The 16,987-nt window shown below is 41.4% G+C and overlaps 1 protein-coding gene across 32 annotated transcripts in view; it reads left to right on the top strand.

Moving 5' to 3' along the window:
* The window catches only part of PTPRM (protein tyrosine phosphatase receptor type M), a 467,288-nt gene that overhangs the window by 48,296 nt on the left and 402,005 nt on the right, over positions 1-16,987 (top strand). The gene's annotated exons all lie outside the window — the stretch shown is intronic.

Below are 16,987 nucleotides of genomic sequence, written 5' to 3'. Positions count from 1 at the left end.
TTGCTCAAACAGGAGTGGGGGGGGCTGGGTTTCAGCTGTCACAACCGTCTCCTGACTGTTTCTTCATGGATCAAGGGTGGGGGGGGATCTTTGCTTGTTCGGAAGGTCAATTTTCTCTGGCAACGGTAAGGCAATTTGAGTTTGGGAGAGATTTTGGGCTTGTAATGAGAATCAATCAGGAATCAAGTGAACCTCCCTCCTTTCTGTGGATCTGCGCAACGTGGGATTCTTTGAACACCCCCACCCCCACTTCCACTTCTCTCCTCGCATTGCTTCACAGCTCCGCTGGATGGGCTGGCAGTTTCCCAGATAGGATTGCCCAGAGGGTGACGAATCTGGAGAAAAAGTAGAAGAAAAAAAACTGTGCAATGCAGAGAAAATGTCAGCATGCATACGCAGTTATCTTCTGGGGCTTCTGGGTTTTTTGCGCTTCCTCATCTCCCACGTGGGACAGGTAGAAATGGGTTCCCTGCACCTTGTATGACCGATCGACTCCAACTCTCAGAATTCTCAGGGCTATGAAAGAATTAGGGCTGAAGCCAAACCGGGGGGGGGGGGCAATATAACAAACATTCTGTCAGAATGTTCAAATGCACAATAATCCACTTGTAACAGTTGAATTTCTTCACACTTTTTTTTTTTTGGCTGTTCTGCCCTGCTGCCTGCTCAAATCTCTCATTATGACTATAGGAGCCATCGGGGTAACGCTACCAGTGGACGCAAATTCAATATCCCCCCATATTAAGGCAATATCCCCCATTTCCCCCCCATATTAAGGCAAACATTATTTTGGATAGTCCCCAGCCCCACCCCCCGCTGATAAAGAGCGGGACTTGCTGGCCTTTGTTCTAATGATCAGGGGAGGATGCTAGGCTGAGACTTCAGGAGGTCCTGGAGGGCGGATTCCAAGGAGGATGAAAGAAATTGGGACACACACATGCCCCTCCCCTCCTCTCCATTAGATAAAATATACTTTCACTCATAAACTCATCCTTAATTTCAGAGTTATCCAGATCGGAGATGTGGAGTTAGTTAAATGGGGGTGTGTTGGGGGTGTTCAAAGAATCCCACATTGCACAGATCCACAGAAAAGAGGGAGGTTCACCTGATTCCTGATCGATTCTCATTCCAAGCCCAAAATCTATCCCAAACTCAAATTGCCTTACCGTTGCCAGAGAAAATTGACCTTCCGAACAAGCAAAGTTTCCCCCCTTGATCCGTGAAGAAACAGTCAGGAGATGTTTGTGACAGCTGAGCCTCTCCCCCACCCCCCAGTTAGAGCAAAGCTGCCATCACGAAGCATCGTGCACTGTCAGCGAAGGGGCATTACTCGCGCTGGGACAAGAGGTGAGCCCAGCCCCACTGCCTATGGCAGCTCCTTCCGCAGGTGGATTTTTTTATTTTTTGTTTTTGACAGACTGGATTTCCCCCCGCTTAAATCTACTGAATTTCCTTTGTGGAATTTAGCTACCACATATAGATATCAGTTCTGGCGGTGGCTGGTGAGGCAGCCTGCCCCTGGAGAGGGAGGCAGGAAGGGCATGCAATGGAATAGAAATAGGAGAAAATGAAATGGGAATAGGAATGGAATGGAATGGGAATTGGAATGGAATGGAAATAGGAATAGAATGGGAATAGGAATAGGAATGGAATGGAATGGAATGGAATGGAATATCCCAGTGCACTGTCAGGATTGAAGGGGATCCTGCAGAAGATGCCCCAGGAGAGAGAGAGAGAGAGAGAGAGGCTTGTTGATTGTAAGCTGCTTGATGCTGAGAAGAATTGCTGCAAAATTGAGTATTCTGAAGTGGACCACTAAACAACTTAAAAAACGATCTAGTAAAAAGAAAAGCCAACCAAAAGAGCAACATGCAAACAAAAGCAAATAAAAGACTCCCAGGAGCAAAACAATTGAAAGTGTCGTGTGTGTATTGTTTAATGGACTGCTAAATTAGCAAAATGGACTGCTAAATTGGCAGCACCCACCCAGTCACATGGCCACCTAGCCACGCCCACCCAGCCGGTCCGGCCCCCCAACAGTCTAAGGGACTGTGAATTGGCCTCCTGTTTAAAAAGTTTAAGGACCCCTGCCGTACACAGACAAATTATCAGTTTGGTGAGTTATACTATTTACATCCAGGTGCAATTCAAGCTCCTGGCTATCACTTATCCAGCTTTTCATGGCATAAAGCCTGACTATTGTGTATCCATGTGTCTCTATCTCTATCTCTATATATCATGGCTTCAAAATTGAAGAATTAAATTACATTAAATAAACCTCTGAAATGATTATGTAAAATGTAACTCTGATTTAGCTAGCCTGTAGATCTAAGTGCAATGGAACAAAGTACCCTTATTCAATGTAGGATCTTATATTTGGCCCATACATCCCATTCTCCATTCATCCCATCACAATACTGCATCCAGGTTTGGTCACCATATTACAAAAAAGATGTTGAGACTTTGGAAAAAGTGCAAAGAAGACCAACTAAGATGATTAAGGGCCTGGAGCCAAAAACATGAAGAATGAAGGAATTGGTATGGCCAGTCTAGAGAAAAGAAGGACTGAAATTGTAAAAGCTGCTTAGATTCTTAACTCATTTATTTTGTTTTTATCCTCAGATTGCCTTTTTTTTGCTGTTGTAACACCATTACTGTTAATGACATATGGTAGACTGATTGAACTTGTACTAATCCTGAGGTTTAAGCAAATGAGCCTCTGTTATCTCTAGTTTTCATATGTGCCACATTAGAAATCTGATAGAGTAATGTAATGTGGCTACATCTAATTGCTGACATAGAAATATTTAGAATATTAAAGCAATAAGAAAAATGTGGAAAAGAATATATTTTCATAGCTTTCCAATGGCGTATGCTAATTTCAAAAGTTAAAAAAATGTTTGCTGTGAAAGCTCACATGCAAGGGGGAGATCTTCATATGAAACAAATCTAAGTTTTTCACACTTTTAATTATTTATTTTAATGGTAGTATATCAAGAAACTACTGATGTATCAATTGTCAATTATATTCCAGAACAGGAAACACCTTATTTTGAAATCATTTTTATTAGTTTATAATATAGCTTACAAAGAAAATACAAAAGTAAATAGTAGGGAAAATAGGGAAGGAAAAAGTGAGGGAAAGAAAAGGGGGAAAAGAAAAAAAAGCATTGACTTCTGACTCCCTTTGGTGCAGTAGAATAAGGCATTAACATCAAGCCTCAACTTTTTACTTTTACCTAATTGTATTAACTAGCCATTTCTATAACAACAAATCTATATAATCGGTAATACCCAAAATCAAAGTTTCATTTTTTTCCACCTCAAGCACAAAGTCCAAAAGCGGTTTCCAAGTACAAGACAGCATGTTATTATGAATGAGTGAAGATTTGATTAGACCAACAAAGGAAAGTAATAATAGTACAATAATGATTTTTTAAAGTGATTCTAAAGGGGTAAAAAAACATGGAAATTGATACTATCTGAAGAATAGAGGTTGCAATAACAAAAAAAAAAAAAAAAAAAAACTGGTTGGAGAATTGCTGATCTGCCTGATGTAAAAGTATGCATGGCTTCATATTGGTCAACAGCAGATGGGGAAATGGATGTTTATATGGAAAGCCAGTAATGCAGATATATTGATGTCCTCCAGATGTACTGGACTTTGAACTGCCAGAATTCCGAAGTCTTATTGTTGTTACTGGTCCAGTAGCCTGGCAGTCGGAGGACACTAGGCATCTTATTGCTTCAAGTGGGTAATTTCTTTCTCTTGTTGTCAACAAGTTCATCATCTCCATTCGTTCCAGATCCTAAAAGTGTTCAGTGCCCAAAGACACAATGTTTACTCAACATTATTCTATTCAAAATTAATAATGGAGTGCCAATGAGATGAGGATAATCTATATCAGTGATGGCAACCCTTTTTGCCATTGCATGCCAAAAGCGGGCGGGGGGAAATGGGAGGGCGCATGTATGCCCACACCCATAATTCAATGTGTCCCACCCCTGCGCATGCACGCGCGGTCCTTCCCTCTTTTAGCACGTGATGGCATGGTGGGCCCGGTAGGCCTGTTTTTCACCCTCCCAGGCTCCAGAGGCTTTCTTGGAGCTGGGGAGGGCAAAAACGGCCTTCCGCCCCACCAGAGGCCCTCCGGAGGTCAGAGCTGAACTAGGGCAATGCTCGCGTCCCCACTGATATGGCTCTGCGTGCCACAGGTTCGCCATCATGGGTCTATATCAATTATTTTGAAAAATAGAGGAAAAAGACATTCTTGTATATTACGCATATTAATTATGGCTGCATTTAGATTATCAAAAATAATTAAATAAATCTAACTTTAAAGTTAGATTAAATTCAGTTTCTTTTGTAAAATTGCTGACACAAACAAATAAACCTAGTAACAACATTTAAAATTAGTGTGCTAATGTTCCTTGTGTTCTGGAAACTGCTTTTTAAAAGTAGATCTAAATCTAAAATACAAAATATTTGTATTGTGAACATACTTGATGATTTCTTATGCATTATAAATATCTTGCAATTTATAGAATTCTAGGTTATTGAACTTTAGGGAATAAAAGTCTTTCCTTGAAGAGAAGTCCATAGTTGTTTTCCACAATTATGAAAGTACCTTCCACTTTACAACGATATATAGTATTTCCCTTTTATTTAGAATCCAAACTATAGTTTTAAATTGTGTGAGACACTATTGCACATAGAATATGCTCCTGTAATCTAATTTTTTTCTCCACAACACAGGTAGATGTGATGGCAATATGATCATTAGGAATATTTGCTGTTCTTTCTTACATTGTTGAACTTTTGAATACTGTATCGCTAATGAAGATAATATACTGTTAAAAAGCATTTTAATGCCCAAAGATTTTTAGTCATTTTTTTAAAGTTGTAATTGTAAAACTTTTTTTTTTATTTAATAAGAACAGCAGAGATCTAAAATGGGAATGAAAAAAGTATAACAAAGAAACTATAGAATATCCAAAAGCATACTTCTCTCTTTATTGTCTATATGTCTTCAACACATTTTTTGAAGCCCATACCATGTGATGGATTAGAGTGGAGTACTAATGCAATCAAGACAGGAATTAAAGTCTATATACTACTAAGTAGTTTTATCTCTGGTGTACAGGTTTTCTAAGAAATAGGGGTTATACTACCTAGAATATTGTTCTTGAAGAAAAGTGGCAGGCCTCCTGAATTTAGATAAGAATCCCTCCTCTAAAAATCCCCCAAATTTCACTTCAGCTATAACCGACTCCTTACTATCTAAGCAGCTGGTCAGAGCTAGTAATATAGTTTGCTTTATTAAGCTGTATCTTGCATTGTATCTTCTGCAATGGTTAAGAAGTTTCCTGTCTGTTTGACAATAACCTGTTTGTATCCATTCTCTGATACCTGCAATATATTTTATCCCAAAGTGTAAATACATTCTTATGCCCAAGAATATATATTTGATTTCATATAATGACAGTGAGAGTACTATTAAGATGTCCAGTAAACTCTGTCCCCATTAAACTTTTAATTGTCAAGACTATTGAATTTTCTCAAATAAAATTTAGCAACTTGTGTATTGCTTTCACAGTGTACATAAGGAATTGTATTAGGCACTAGTTGTGACTCAGTTTTAATTAATGTAATAGTACAGTGAACAGTTAATTGCCTTAAGGGGAATACAGTTATTGTCTGGTATCTGATTCTCAGAGTGAAGCTGATATAAAATCTGCAACAAACTAAATAAAAAGGCCTGCCAAACTAACTACTTATTTTTTTATAAGTGATGGAATGAATTCAGAAACACAGCTCCATATGTTGTTTTTTTCTGATATGCACAATTCTTTGTTGTCATACTTTTATCAGGAGCACCTATCCTAAGCATACATCTGTTTAGATGTTTCTTTTTCCATATTCCGCATACTTTTTGTTTTGCAGCTTACATCTGCTTTTAAAAAGCTCAGTCATCTTTAATTTTAAAGCATGGTAATCACAAGATTATCTGCAGGTTATAAATAATAATTATGAAGCATTTGTTATTAAGAAAAATGGGAGTATGGTTTCTCATTATGAAAAATATGTATGCCTTTGCACTACTGCAGTTTTTTTTAAAAAAAAAACCCTAAAAAACTATCAAATTAGAGCCTCTGTTTCATTTTTCTATTCTGACTTAACATAATAAATATACTAATTTCTAAGTTCTGGATTTTAGAACATGGGACATATACAGATTTGCTACTTATAGATAATACTTATAGCTAAATTGTGTGATAAAAAAATTTGCTTGCTTCAAATTTATGGCACTTAGTCTTTTATTGAAAGTGTTGTGAAATAATGTCTAAAGTGGTGGGGCAAATTAAATTGTAGTTAAAGAAATCCAATTCTGATTTATTGAGTTTAAAATATGTATTTATCCAAAATATGGCATAATTATATGCTGGATCTTAAGCAATCAAGTGCTATTGATTGAAGTATAGTAAGTCAGGGGCTTACAAAGAAACTTTTAGATTGGGGCCAACAATGGAATCAGAGGTGGGCTGCTGCTGATTTGGGCCGGTTTGGGGGAACCGGTTGTTACAATTCTGCACAGTTCGGCAAACCGGCAAATCCCACCACTGGCTGGCCCCGCCCGCCCTGCCTCACCCTATCTCACTTCGCCCGCCTTGGCTGGTGGCTAGAGTCATGCCTGCGCCCAACTACACTCTGGCTCCTTCGCTCGCTTGCTTGCCCAGATCATGCGGCCAAGCTGATCTCTGTGTCTTGCCTTTTTGCTTGCCTTCGCTGTGGCCTATCACTCCAACCACATAGCCCATCTGATCTCCATACCTCGCCCGCTCTGCTGCCCGCAAAGGTAAGGCACCAGTTCCCGCCTCTGGCCTTCCACGGGGCCTACGGGCAGATGCTGCCCGCTCTCCCTTCGCCTTGGGTTGGAGGGCATGCCAGTTCCTGCCTTTCTAAAGAGACCCATCTCCCCACTGCCCCGCTGAATTGGCTCGCTTACCTCCACCCTGGGTGTTTCCCCTCCTCCAGAGGCCCCGTGATCTCTCTGCTTCTTCTTCCACAACTGCCTCTTTTTTCATCCTGCAACCTTCCTTCCTTCCTGTGGCTGGTGGCAGAAGGGAAGGTGAGCCAGGGCTGAGCCATTTCCACTTGGTTCCCCCCCCCAGCCCGTATCTCGCCCTCCGCCTGGATTCTCTGCAGCTGCTGGGCATCACCTGCCTGCGGGTGGTGGGTGACCAGGAAGCATGTGGCTCTGTGGCCTGCATCACTTGTCTGCCAGCTGCCCCTGCCCCTCTCTCCTTCGCCTGCCAGCCCACAGTGCGGACAGGTGCGGCCGCAGCTGTGAAAACGATGCAAACCCCATGGGCTGCTGGAAGGTAAGGTTAACAGCGGTGAAGGAAGATTTGTTCCGGGCTTGCGCTCAGCTGAAGGGTGACCGGGGGGAACCCAGTGAGGCTCGGCAGCCTTTTGAGCCCAGCTTCAGCTTCCGAGAGGCTGGGAAGCCTGAGAGAAAATGCGTCCCCCAAGGGCCACCCGCTCACCCATCCACTGACCGGGCTGGCCTGGAAGCGGCATGTGTATCCCCTTGTTGCACACTGGATGCGGGACCAGAGGCGGAGGGGAGGGCGAGCAGGCGGCAGCCCACAGCAGGGCTCGAAAGGCTGCCAAGCCTCGCCGTGTCTCCATCACCACCACCGAGGTGGCCCTTTGGCTGAGCGCAGCTGAAACAGATCTTCCTTCCCCACCATCATCCTTACGTTCTGGCTCCTGGAGCTGGCACCATTTTCGGTGGCGGACTGCATCTCGTTCGAATGTGCAGGCGGGCAAGAGAAGGGCAGAGGTGGCTGACGGGCAATGTGGGCCGCATAGCCTCAATGTCCCTGGTCACTGCCCACAGACAAGCGAGGCCCAGAAGCTATGGAGAATCTGGGTGAAGGGCTAGATGTGGGCTGGGCAGGAACCAAGAGGCAAAGGTTCAGCCTTGCCTCATCTTCCCCTCTGCCACCAGCTGCGGGAGGAAGGTAAGGTCACAGTCACAGCTAGCCAGGAAAGCCGAACCACTGCTCAGCCCAGAGTTGCTGGCCGGGGTAGGCAAGTCTGCAGCTCGTGCCTCGCTTGAAGTTTCCAGTCCTTTGTTTGAAAATCTCCTGAAAAAGAGAGGGGAGGAAGTCCAGCCACTGGCCCCTTTGTTGGATCCAGAAGCCTTGCCTGCTGGGCTTTCCAGGTAATGCGGAGCTGGGCACAATGCTGCGATTGTTCCTTCGCGCCTGGTCTCTGGGAGACTGGCCAGGAGCAGCTGGCGGGCTTGGGCTTTTTCCTTGGGAAGGAAAGGCGCACTCACTGTTTCCCTCTATAACTGGCTTTAGAAAAGCCCGCCCTCACAATCCGACTCCCTTTCTTCAAATACTCATACGGGGAACCCAGGCTTAGAGCAGCAGCAACGGTTTGGAGCTTGTTAAGGAGGACCGCTCTGCCCCAGCCATGCATTTTCCAGGGCTATTTGGAATGAAAAGCAAGCAATATGCTGCCACTAAGCTCCTCCATGGTTCCTTGCACAAGTGCTGGAAGAAAATCGGCTGCTCCAGGCGTGGAGCAGCAGATGGAGTTCAGAGTGCACAATCTACTCCTCAAGCTCCCAATGTTTGAACCTGCGAGCTAGAAGAGAGTATGTACGGACCGAGTGGGCTTTTTGATTTCCCCCCACCTCCCCGTCCTGATCGAGCATGGTGCAGACAGTCCAATGGATTGGGAGAAAGGGGCATTTCCATTGGCCCTTCTCTTTTTTCCCCCCCAACCTCCTTTTGCCAGCATGCACCAGGCAGGCTCGGCAGGCAGTCATGATCTTTAAATGGGCTTTTATTTTGTCAGCCCAAGGAGGGGGGGAAGGGGCCTGGAATGGTACATAGGAAATTGTCTCTGTAGCATTGGCCTGCCTGCGCCATCCCATCTTGCCGTGAGTGATGTAGAGTTGGCCACGCCCACTCAGTCATATGACTCCCACAAGCCACGCCCACTGCATCAGTCATTAGGCAAACCGGTTGTTAAATTACTTGAAGCCCACCACTGAATGGAATGAGTTCTCCGGTATTACCAACCCCCATCCAACTGTAACAGTTAAGGGCATAGGGGAATAAGGGACGAAGAGGATCTGACAGGTAGTTGTTCTCTGCTGCAGTAGAATTAATTAACTAGGTGCTGTATATCATCACTAGCTATCCTTATAAAAATGCAGTGTAATTCTAAATAAGCTGGGGTTTCCAGAGCCTATTTTGCACAAAGCCAATATTTTTATGAGGTTTTGCTATATCTTCATTGCAGTGCAACTTGTTAGTAATAAATTAAAGTTTACTATAAAACATATTTTATTTTAACTAGGTTAAGTAATTTGCTATAGCAAAATAACTTTATGGTATAATTTGGCATGCTGTCCTGTTCATCAGCATTAACTAAATACCAAGATGCATTTATTCTATAGCTGCTCTGACTTCATTTATAGTACACATAAGGATTATCCTGCATTCATTTTTTCTAGTGAGGTAAGTTCAAAACTTAAAAACCATAGCTTATAACTTAACCATAACTGGTGAAATATGCTTATAAAACTATGCTAGACTGTTTGTATAATGTGTGAACGAAGAAATCTGTGACTAAGATCATCAAGACCAAAGTTTGCTTGGTGAATAATATACCCCGTAGCCATATGTACAACCTTTAAACATTTAGTCAGTTTCATAAAATCAACAACATAAGGTTTTTTTAAAGAAATATCTTGATAATTAAAAAAAAGTACACAAAAGACTGAACTCACAATCTTTAGTTTACAAAAATTGTTTTAATGGAAATATTCACCATCTGTTGTTGGAACATTTTTATAACAAGTATCGAATTAAAAATTTTAATAAGATAACCATAAGCAGTTATTTTAATAGAACTGTATGCCTGTTGATTTAGCTAATATTACATTTCAAAGTTTTAAGAAAGAAATAAGGCATTTATCCGTTTCAAAAACAGATTGACTTTAGTTGCAGTATGATTACACTTAACTATTTAATGAGAGATTGGATAGTTCGCAGCCTCTAAACAATGCTTGATTTTATTTTCTGTTCATCTAGAAATAGAGCAGGGACATTAATTATTCTGTTTTATTTTGTTAACCTTATATCTGAATGATTATTTCATTTTAAAAACAGTTCATCTGTAAACAGTTACCCATTGCAAGTACAATAGATTATATAGCCTTTCTTATGTTACATTAGAATCTCAATTTGCCATACAACTGCTCCTAAACTGGTACTGGCAGGGAGAAAACACATATAGATATAGATAGCAATAGAGTTTTTATGCAGCAAAACCTAGACAAAGTAGGTGGAAGTTAGTGTCAGAATTGGTAAGTGTGCAGCAAAACTATGATATAATTGAAATATTGATATAATTCTTATTGTAATAGCTAAATATACACATTTCTTTTTTTCTGGTTCAGAACATCCTCAATCATAATATTTTATAATTTGATACAATATATGTTTTATTTAAATCTTTTAATCTTAACCATAATTAATAAAAAGCAGAGAGGTCCCACCAACAATACGGCAGCACAGTTTTTGTGAAGCCTGGTATCCTGGTTCAGTCCACAACAATATCAGAAATAAATAACATGGAAGTAATAACTGAGTTCCTGTATAGTCACTTTAGTGTATAACCACCACTAAGTAAGATAAAGGCTAACAAATTTAATATATTTAATAGGGATAAAATAAATTTTGGCATTGCCGACTTCAATAGTCACAGCAACATCTCGGAGTATCGTAATAACAATAAAAATGGGAGGCTGATATACAGTGGGCGGACTGGAATAACTTGACTCTTTTATATGATGCACGGGATATAATTCAGACTTCATATTTGTGAGCGACCATATAATCCAATAATGTGTCAAAGTTATCTGCCTACCTATCCCAATTTCCTAGCACCTCCAATTATGTGTCAGTTATCATTGTAGTTTGACCTCACAGTATCCCCTTTGGATGTAGTGTACATATAAATTTAATAAAGTTAATAAACTGGCCTAAATGTCAGAGACTATTGGACAGTGCTGTTACTTAATACCTAAACAGAGTTGTTATGACAAATTTGTGGAGACTCGCTTATCAATTCCATAAGTGATGGTGATGGTGAAGCTATGGCACACGTGCCACAGGTGGCACGCAGAGCCCTCTCTGCGGGTACACAAGCTGTCACCCAGCTCAGCTCCACTGCGCACGCTCCAGAGCTTACCGCCGGCCAGCTGATTTTCGGGTCTCTGCCTTGCAAGCGGGAGATAAGCGTGCATATGTGGGGGGGGGGCTACCTTTCGCCTCACTTTCTGCTGCCCATGCCTTCCCAGATTTCTGGAGATTCCGCCCCAGCCGTTTTGGGAGGTGAGGCTTTTTTCCTTCTCCCAGCCATTTTGGGAGGTGAGGCTTTTTTTCTTCTTCCAGCTGTTTTGGGAGGTGAGGCTTTTTATCCCCTCCCAGCCGTTTTGGGAGGTGAAGCTTCCCCCCCAGCGCTGTTTTGGGATGTGAGGCCAAAAGGGGGGGGGTCGCATGTGCATGCACGGGGGTTGCACAATCATGTGCAGGGGGTGTGGTGTGCGGGACAGGCATTGCATTATGGGTGTGGACACGCATATGTGTGCAATAGCACATGTGTGCATGCTTTTGGCACCCGATGAAAAAAAGGTTAGCCATCACTGCCATAGGGGTTGCAAAACCAGCTATATTCAAGGCCTTACAGCAGAAACAAAGGACAAATTGCAGAAGCATCTCACTCTTTTTTATTTATTTATTTATTTATATGCTGCCCTTCTCCGGAGACTCAGGAGGGCTTACAATGTGTTAAGCAATAGCCTTCATACTTTTTGTATATTTATACAAAGTCAGTTTATTGCCCCCACAATCATTTTAGCTACCTTAGAAAGGATGGAAGGCTGAGTCAACCTTGAGCCTGGTGAGATTTGAACTTGCAGTAATTGCAGGCAGCTGATGTTAATAACTGCTTTAGTCTGCTGCGCCACCAGGGCTCTTCTTTTTGAGGCTGATCTTATAGCAGATGACATAGTGAATGCAAAACAGCAATTAATTACTTCTATAGTTGAAGTTAAGAGAGAAAGATGGATTAAAACAATAGAGAAACTGGATATGAGCACAAGTAGCCACAAAGTGTGGAGTTTGTTGAGGTTCCTGAGTGACACAACTTGCTCTAGAGAGTATGCTTTATTTTAATTGTGATGCTTCTGACACAAATAAACAAACAATAAACAATTCACATAATTTTGGGAACATTCTTTAATAAACCGTTCTTCTTACAATATGTCATCAGTTTAATTTAAGATATTTAATGGAAATTGATAGCATTGCAAGGAATTAGAGAAAGGTAGAACAAAAATCTTTCCATACTTGTAGTCAGATTAAATGTCAAAATATATGTGGATGTTGTAGAAAATCCTGAATACTTTAAGTGAAGGGTTCATTACTTTCTCTCACCCCAACAATTCCTCTCTGAAGTTGCTATTTACATTTTAATAGGAGCTTCCAAGGATACCAATGGGGCTTTTTCTGAAATGAAACAAAACAGATATAATGAAATGATTATATTTGTACTGAAGAAGGGAAGTTAGTGTTGACCCTTTTATCTAATATCCTTTGTCACAAAGGCATTTTTGCTTTCTAATTTACTTCATATAATTAATCTTGCATTTAATTGGCTCTGGAAAAAAAGCAAGTATTCCCAGTAAGAAAAGTTACTAGCTTCATATATCCTGCAAGTCATGTTTTATTAATAAGCTATAGTGGCTGCATTCCCACGTCACATTATGCCATAAACAATGGCTTGTAATCCATGGTGTTTTTCACATCATACTTTTAAATGTGCTTTATACGGTTTTGTCTTAGTGTATATGTAACTGCAGCCTTTGTCATTTGTTAACCCTAGTTTATGGCAGGGCAATATGTGAACTGCAATTTATGGCAATTTGTGAACTGCAGCCTGAATTTTATTCCCAAACATCCCATTTTGCAGCCCTTCGGTGTTCCAAGTTTATTCCACTTAAATAAAATTTTGGTTAGCATTATTTTTTTTTCTGTTCCAACCTGCCTCCCCCCAAAATAAAATAAAAGATGACAATGGGTTCATCTGGCACAATTTTTCAGGGTATGGGTAAGGTGAAGGGTGAAACTGGAGCATTGTCATTTCACCTTTTAAAAACATCAAACAAGAAAAACTACTTTGAAAAAAATTCAGCCATATCCCTTCTGGTGGTATCTCCATGTTACTAAAAATCCTTGTATAGCTTCCAGCTAAGTCAGTGACAGCAAGTAGCAAACCACAGTGTTGTGAACCCAAATTATGGTTTACCTTAATGTTCAAACCCAGTGAATGATTTACAACATATTTTCCAGCAATACATTTTGCTGTTATGAGCAATAGCTACATAGCTACATACATAGAGTAATAGCTGAATGTCTCACATGAGCAAATGTAAAATGAAGCAGAGGTTTCTGTTTCCCAAAATATTGAGGTGCTTGCCAAGAAAATATTAAAGTCAACCAGGCAAGAATTCCTCAAGGATTATGTTTGATTTGCATAATTAACAATCATTTTGTAAAATACTGTTATGCTACCAAATATGTGATGCTGGGAGTTTAACCTAGAAACTTAGTTCTGCTTTCACTATGTGCATTAGGCAGTCCTTCCTTTTCAACTAGAGCAGTATTTTTCAAATGACAATTTTAGGATGTAAGGACCTCAGTTCCCATAATTCCTTATTTGACTTCTGCTGTAACTAAACTGGGTCCTACAGTATTCAACAAAAATGTTTCAGGTCTCGAAAGCTTCAGAAAAAAATATGTATTATTTCTGGCTGATTTACAAAAGTATCATTTCTGAAATGGAAGATTTTTGAGGATTTGAGATGGAATTCCAATTGCAATTATGAAATAAACTTTAATGGAGAAATAAAAAGGAAAATGCTAGAAGCAGCAGAAAACTCTTTCCTTCCCTCCCCCCACTATTAGCTGTACATGTGTTTGGAGAGAGGGAGGAGTGTCTAGGGAAGCTTACTCTAAAGGAAGAGTTTATTAGCTGCTTCCATGTTTTCATTCCACTTACCACTAACAAGGATCTGAAGGCAAACTGTAAGGAAGGGAAGGATCATCACTCTCCCTCACCATTTGCCTTCACTGGGGAAGGAAAGGCTACCATCAAGCGATAATAGGAAAATGTAGAGATGGCTGCTTTTCTGCCACATGGTCCAGTAATAGAGAGGACTGTCCTCCTTTCCTACTCTGACATCCTGAGCTCTAGAAATGTTCAAAAAGTAAATGAGTAATTTTGTGCTGTGCATACTTAATAACCCACATTCATTTAATAAATGCATTGGGGAGAACCGGGTTAGGGGCTCCAAATTTTTTAACAACCGGTTCTCTGCCCTAATGACTGCCTGGGTGGGCATGGCTGAGTGGGCGTGGCTGGGTGGGTTTCCATGTCACTGAGTGGATGTGGTCAACTCTATGTCACTTGTGTGGGTGGTTCCTCTGTGGACAGGCAGGGTTGGGAAGGGAATCCAGGGGTATCTGGTGGGGGAGGGGAGGAAAGAAATATCCAACCTGTTTGTGTGTGAATGTGTGTATATGTGAAAGAGAGAGAGACTGCGTCAAGTTAGACTGGGAAAGCTGGCTGTGAGAGGAAGAAAAGCTGGGTAAGCCAGAGCCAGACGCTTCCCGGGTCCCCTCATCCCAGAAACAGCAGCCTCGCACTTTCCCCTCTTTGCTAGCCCCCTTCTTGTCACGGGATCGCCCAGCAGCGGAGATGGAGAGGGAGAAGGGGGCAGCGGTGGATGCTAGCCTTGAGGGGAGAAACAGAAATGGGAGCACACAAAAATGTCCCCTTCTCCCTATCCATCTCCATTGCTGGGTGATCCTGTGCGAAGAACGGGGCTAGCAGAGAGGGGAAGAGTATGAGGTTGCTGCTTCTGGGACAAGGGGACCCGGGACACATCTGGATCCGGGTCACCCAGGCTTCTCTTCCTCTCACAACCAGCTTTTTCAGGCCGTTTTTAGGCCATTTTTCGGGCCAATTTTGGCCCGAAAAATGACCTGAAAACAGCCTGAAATGGGCCAAAATCTGGCTCAAAAAACGGGCGGGAACGGGGTCAGCCGGTGGTCCAATTTGCCAGTTCTCTGAAATGTGCAGAATCAAAACAACCGCTTCGGCTGAACTGGTCCGAACTGGCAGCAGCTCACTTCTGGGCTTGTTCATTTAATGTGATTCACTTAACGTCTTCTTGACTTTGAACCATTATGAGCAGGCTCCATTATATTCATAACTCAAGGACTATCTTTATGCATATTATATTGCAAGGCAAAGGATGTTATGAACAAGATGATTTGTAACAACTTCAGAGATGAGTCATAATAACTTGTTTAACCTCCCCAATTTGTTAAAATAGCAAAGAAATTTACAAATGATCGTTCTTTATATGGTGTAAACATCTGCTTATTAAAAAATTTATTCAGAATTGATCCATTGCTATAATTTCCCTTTCCAATTGACTAACATGTTTACAGAAAACTAAAACAGTTTAATCTTTCTAGCAAGAGTCCTCAGATTGCTGCCATCAAATTTTTGTTGTCAATTTAATTTGACAAAATTAGATGGTGTGATGTAATTGTTGGACAAATGAATGGAAATAACCAGCTTTTTGAGAGCAATATTATGTTAAAATATACCTATTCCAATGGATTTTGTGATCTTTAAATAGAATAAAGTGAAAGTCTAAAAGTATTTCATTTATATACACCAGGGGTGAAATGTTCCTGGTTCGGACCAGCTCGGGCGAGTAGGTAGCGATGATGGCTGGTGGTTTGGAGAACCGGTAGCAATGGCAGCTGGAGGCTCCGCCCACCCGCCCCATTCCCCGGAATCAGGGAATGCACCATTCCCTGACTCCTACTGCTCACCTTTCTCCTGCAGCTGGCTGTCAGGGAAGGCAAGCACCCGAAAGGTACAGGAGTCGCTCACTCTCCTTCTTGAATGAGCTGCTTTGGTCCATGCGCCAGCTGTGCAAGCGCACACCCAACCTGCCGCTGAATTAAATAAACGGTGTGCGCTTGCGCAGCTGGCGCATGGACCAGAGTGGCTTATTCAAGAAGGAGAGTGAGCGACTCCTGTACCTTTCGGGTGCTTGCCTTCCCTGACAGCCAGCTGCGGAAGAAAGGTGAGCAGTAGGAGTCGGGGAATGGTGCAGAATAACTTTTTAAATTTCTATTCTGCTGGCGTGTCCTTACCTTTCTCCCGCGGCTCCGCCCACCTGCCCCATTCCCCGGAGTCGGGAATGGGGCGGGTGGGTGGTAGGGAAAAATTTTAGATTTCACCCCTGATATAAACTACTAAAAACTTCTTTTTATATTTTAAAAAGGAAATTTTAGCAGTCTTATCTGCTTTCTAAGTCCTTGTTAGTTTATGAACACTTAGATAAAACTTGCTGTTAGCATTACAAGAAACATTGTGCTATGAGTGTGTGAGAGGGAAGCAAAATTATTATTACATTTGCGAATGTGTTTTTTTCCATTCAGTAATAATTTGTTTATCTGACAATTGTATGATGTGTGTCAGGAGAAAAATTCTAGCTATAAAGCTATCATGCCACAAAATTATTTGTATCTGTGATGGATATTAAGTCAGTAATGTTTTCCATATATAAAGTGGCCCATAAAGAGTAACCATCTTAGAAGAGTAATTTCTGAATATTCCTTCTATAAAAGGAAAATTGTGTGATATATCTCCAGGATTCAGCAGCCATCCTTACATATTTAATTTTAAATGATAGCAGCTGGAGTTGGCAAAGAGCAAATGCAGTCAATAACAAACATACATTTTCATATCTTTCACAATATTTTAGGATCTTAAAGGTCACTAATACTGCATTTTGTATCTCATGTTGTT

The sequence above is a fragment of the Pantherophis guttatus genome, chromosome 3 (assembly GCF_059756535.1).
Source record: "Pantherophis guttatus breed Tessera chromosome 3, ASM5975653v1, whole genome shotgun sequence".
Classification (NCBI taxonomy): domain Eukaryota; kingdom Metazoa; phylum Chordata; class Lepidosauria; order Squamata; family Colubridae; genus Pantherophis; species Pantherophis guttatus.
Note: the sequence above shows the minus strand (reverse complement) of the source record. Positions and strands in the feature narration are given on the sequence as shown.